Here is a 5,865-nt window from a genome sequence, read left to right as displayed (position 1 = left end):
AAATATAAGGATAACTATAAAGTTTTAATAATAGTTCTAATATTATAAGAATATTAGTTCACTCCACGACTTTAGCGTTAACGAAACAGAGGAACGATATTGGTGAAATCATAATTCAAACTGTTTTTTTTTTTCTCTATATGATGGATAAAAACAATAGCTTGTGCAAAGCGTCAGACGACAAAACAACAGCGCGCACTTATAATAAACAACATTCTCGCCGGTTGGTGCAGGCGCTAATCTAGTTCTCATTCTTGGTGTGAACAGGGTGGGATTTTTCAACTGATTCATCATCGGCCTGGTGAAAATCACAAGTTCACCCAAGCATATAGCACAGCTCTTCTCAACAAACAACAGAGTTTGAGGCCTCATTCATGTCTGTAGCACAAAAAGTGCGGGCAAACTTTGGGTTAGAAGTTCGGTCTGATCCCTACCCTAATTATGAGCAATATTAATAGTGATACTCGCCTTAAAACCACTTTTATGCCATTATCCCTCCAACGCTGCCATCTGCATTCAGCTGGCCATTTGGTAGTAAATAGCCGTTTATTGTGGCAGTTTCATAAATCAATAGAAAATGATATTCTCTTTCACACTCGCAGACACCTTCTCAGCACTGTCATGGGGCTTCTGAGGTGTCAAAAACGTTCTTTCCGCCCCAATACAGTCTGTGGCGAGATGTAATTGAAGTGTGAATTTATAATCCAGCGCGTTAGAGAAACAGCCGGAGCCTTATCCATTAAGCATCCGCAGGTAGCGTGAATCATAAACTGCCTTATTTTTGTCTAATCCCCACTGATAGGACTGATTGCGTTTTTGGTCATTATCTAGAAAAAATTGCGCGACAAACATCTGAGTGTGTAAAATAAACACAGACCACCACCAGTGTTGTAAGGAAACGGCGGTCATCCTGTTGTAAATATGATCACATTAGCGAATGACACCCATTAGGCAGTTTTTGAACACATTGCAGTCTTTTTTTATTCCTCGGGGCGGCCGCTGGTGCCCGCAAAACTTGATGCTTCACCAACCATGTGCTGGATGTCATTAGAAACTCATTTAGGGAGAACTGGCCTCCAAATTTCCATGTTTGTGTGTGCGTGTGAGAGATAATGTGCTTAGCGCAGCACATTTCGCCTGTTTTTTGGTTAACTAATGAGGTCTCCTCTGCACGGGAGTTTAAGGAAGATTAATGGTTTACGCAGGGAACGAGGTATTGGAAGAACAAATTACATACGAGTCTTCTTTCCCCTCCCAAAAAACCTTCATCCCAAACACCAGAGGCTGCACACCTGCCGTTCCTGTCTTCCCAAAGCCCAACGCCCATTCTTTTTAATGCTTTTTGTTCCTGGCCCTTTCCTCGATCGCTTGTTTTGCGCCTGTAGGGACGCTCTCTGCAGTGATTACTGTAATTAATTGGATGGAGGGGAATATTCTCCTGTCGTGCTGTTCCTGGATCCGTTAATATAGCAGAATATAAATACCAATATATAACGATAATATTTATATTTTAATGAGCTATATAGATTTTTGTATAGATTATTGTAATATATATTTAGATAAATTATAAACAAAACCATATTCTTTGTTATATAAATGAAATAAGCGAGCAATTTATATATATATATAAAATGAATTAAATATGATTTTAAAATATATTTAAATTACAAATTAATAAATGTAGTTTTTTTTTGTATCTAAATGTTTATAAAATTTATAAAAATGTGTATTTATTTAAATTATACAAAAAATCTAATGAAAAACCTTAAAAAATAGGATTTATTAGTGCTAAATTACACATTGCGTCTATATAAAAGATTAACATTTCTTTCATGAATATATTTTAAAATAAATAAAATATATATTGCATTATTTAAATATGAACGATTACTATTTAGGGAATTATTTTATACTTTTTTTATTTAAAAACATTATAAAACAAAACATTATTTAGATTTCAAAATATTATTTGAACAATATAATTTTAATTACTAATTATATGTGTACACACACACATACAGGTTTGTTTTTGTGAAAAGTGGGGACTCTCCATAGGCGTAATGGTTTTTATACTGTACAGACCGTATATTGTATTTCCCTACACCAACCCTACCCCTAAACCTACCCCTCACAGGAGACTTTGTGCTATTTCAGATTTTCAGTACACTCCATTCTGTGTGATTTATAAGCGTTTTGAAAAGTGGGGACATGGGGTAATGTCCTGAAAAGTCACCTTCTCCTTGTAATACCTATGTCATACCTTTGTCATTATACAAATTTATGTCCTCATTTGTCACAAAAGCGCGCACACACACACACACACACAAGGAAGCCTGCCTTTGGTTCATGCCTATCAATCTCACATATTTTTTTAATGACATTCTGGTGTTCAATACCAGTTTAACAAAAATGCAATACTCATTGCGCAAGATGCTGAAAAAACAGCAAAATGTAGTCCTCAAAATTCATTGCCAGCATCGCCACTGTCATTAGCTGACCTCACTAATCAACTTGTTGAAAGACTAGTTGACCATCGCATTGCATTCCTAATAGCAGTTAGCATGGCATCTCTATTCCAGGTCCATTTAATCTTGTCATTCATTTCAGTGCTACACTTCCAGATAATAGCTAGACATAGAAGTTAATAACCGACGGGAGAATACTTGATGCACAGAGAAAAGTTTGAGACTCTGCCAAGATGCTCAGCGTTCCCTTAGAAACAGACACCATACTTCAGATCACCACACATCATCTTTACATATCAGTCTTTCATAACAGTTTCTATGTTACTAGCCACCTTATTTTTCAACACAGAAGTAAGCTTTTAACTTGTGTGTGCGATACTTTTTATCCTTTAGCTGCTATAGGTAAATAACTACAAGAAATAAAGTGAAGTAAACTGCAAAGCTATTTGCACTAAAAACCAGTATGTTTATGATAATAAATGTAAAATATGATAAAGCATACCAGCATGATCGTCTGTTTTTGTACAGCAAAACTAACTGGATGTGGCTGACACAGGAAACTGTGGAATACAAAACGTAAATATATCTCGCAATTCTGACTTTTTGTTCCCATAATTGAAATGCAAGCTCAGAATTATCTTTATTAATTATTATTAAATCTGATAATTCTGAAAAAAAGTCAGAATTCTGAGTTTATATTTCTCCATTCAATTTAAATCTGATCATTCTGAAAAAGTCAGAATTCTGAGTTTATATCTCTCAATTCCGAGTTTAAATCTGATAATTCTGAAAAGTCAGAATTCTGAGTTTATATCTCTCCATTCAGTTTAAATCTGATAATTCTGAAAAAGTCAGAATTCTGAGTTTATATCTGATAATTCCGAGTTTAAATCTGATCATTCTGAAAAAAGTCTGAATTCTGAGTTTAAATCTGATAATTCTGAAAAAGTCAGAATTCCGAGTTTATATCTCTCAATTCCGAGTTTAAATCTGATAATTCTGAAAAGTCAGAATTCTGAGTTTATATCTCTCCATTCAGTTTAAATCTGATAATTCTGAAAAAGTCAGAATTCTGAGTTTATATCTGATAATTCCGAGTTTAAATCTGATCATTCTGAAAAAAGTCTGAATTCCGAGTTTAAATCTGATAATTCTGAAAAAGTCTGAATTCCGAGTTTAAATCTGATCATTCTGAAAAAAGTCAGAATTCTGAGTTTATATCTCTCAATTCCGAGTTTAAATCTGATAATTCGGAAAAAGTCCGAATTCTGAGTTTATATCTGATAATTCCGAGTTTAAATCTGATAATTCTGAAAAAAGTCTGAATTCCGAGTTAAAATCTGATCATTCCGAAAAAAGTCAGAATTCCGAGTTTAAATCTGAAAATTCTGAAAAAGTCAGAATTCTGAGTTTATATCTGATAATTCAGAAAAAGTCAGAATTCTGAGTTTATATCTGATAATGCTGAAAAAGTCAGAATTCTGAGTTTATATCTTGTAATTCTGAGTTTGTCTTGCAATTTTGAAAAAAAAACAGAATTCTGAATTGTGAGGAAAAAGTCAGTTACCTTTTTTTATTTATTTTTTCATTTCAAGGGGGAAATGGACTTCCATTGGAAACCTTGCACATTTAAGTTAAAAAATGTCTGCATTAAGTTAAAATAAGGTGAATACTTGACTGACATCTGCACCTAGTGCCACAAAATGCTATAAGAACATTCAAGGATGTGAACAGTTCAGATCAGCCACCATCTGACGTAAAAGCTGCTTCTTGCACATCCTTTGACTTTTGACGGACATTAGCAGGTCTCCTACCCTGGAGCGCTACTTCTGCCCAACATCACCTACTTTATTACCTTCTTCCGTGTTATTGTTTAGACCGCTTTTCTCCCTCATGGCATTCGCCCGACAAGAAACACAAAAAAGTCATTTGAATCCGGCCTCCGTCAGAAATCCCCCGGGGCTGTCAGGACGCACGCCTTCATTTGATGTCCACTCAATATCTCTCAGTCTCAGCGTTATTAAAGTTGTTGTGTTGCTGCTGGTCTTTTGTTCTCATCAGTAATAAAGTCACGCAGGTGTGCCGGTGGTTGTGTAGGTCCGCGTCTGCAGGTGTGAACTTTGATTTCTTTGACAGGCAGAGAAGTAATGACCATTACTCACTAGGGGCCGTAGCGTATTGACAGCAGCACCTTATTACAGTGAGACATCAGGCATGTCAACCCTTTTCAGTGACCCAAGCACTCTTTCAAAGTCAGCTCGGTCCTGTCCTTCATGGTTGTACTTGTGTATGACTTGTTTTGCAATACTTGAAAGAGCCACATCCTCTAAAATACTACTTTTGATGACTGTCTTCAATGGTGAGAAAACAAGATCAGAAAAGGATTTTAAGGCAACATGTACAGTGTAAAGCCTGATAAATGAAATAATAGTCAGAGATATAGTACTTTCCTTTCCGATATGTAATAAAAAAAATATATGAAAAATATTTATATAAAAATGTAATGTAAATGCTAAAAAATTTTTTTTTTTAAACTCTGTAAAAAGAAAGCACAATGTACTGTATTAATTAAGGGAATTTTCTGGCATTTTACCTGTATTTTGAATTTTGCGCTGCATTGCGTTGTGTTTTAGGGTTAACGGAAATGTCTTTTTTAATGGATAATTATTTTTTAATTAGTGTATATATACACAATAGTTTTTTTTTTTGTGACTAAAGAGATTTGTGGGGGAGATTACTATGTAGATATATATTTTAATGTAGTAATTTATATACATTTAAAGTATATACTCACATTTATATTATATAAAATTATATATATTTCACATTTTTTAAAATGTAAAAAAAATTAATTAGTATATGTAACTGATTTGTGGGGGATTTTTAAAATGAATATATATTTTATTTTTCATAATAGTTAATATATACAATATGTTGAATATATGTACATATATTTTTTAAATAATTAAAAAAATATATTTGTTTTTAATTAAAAAAGGGATTATTGTAAATGTATATAAATCATTACATTATTAAAATACATAAATTATATTATATGGAACTTTTTTTTATTACTTTTTTTGGGTTAAAAGGAAAAAATATATTTAAAAAAAAAAAAAACTTAAAATAAGGTGTTTTGGCCTTTTTAGTGTATTTAGCTGGTTAAACTGGATTGCAAGTGGTTTGTCAATAAGTTTTTTTAGTTTTTTGTTGCTGCACTGAATTACTGCATGCTATCCTGCTGGATATTATGGTTTGCTGTATGTCTTATACCAGGGCTGTCCAAACTCGGTCCTGGAGGGCCGGTGTCCTGCAGAGTTTAGCTCCAACTTGCCTCAACACACCTGACTGGAAGTTTCTATGCCTAGTAAGAGCTTGATTAGCTGCTTCAGGTGTGTTT

The sequence above is a fragment of the Sinocyclocheilus grahami genome, unplaced genomic scaffold, assembly GCF_001515645.1.
Source record: "Sinocyclocheilus grahami isolate Dianchi unplaced genomic scaffold, SAMN03320097.WGS_v1.1 scaffold163.1, whole genome shotgun sequence".
NCBI lineage: Eukaryota > Metazoa > Chordata > Actinopteri > Cypriniformes > Cyprinidae > Sinocyclocheilus > Sinocyclocheilus grahami.
The sequence above is the reverse complement of the archived record's forward strand: the minus strand, read 5'-3'. Positions refer to the sequence as shown.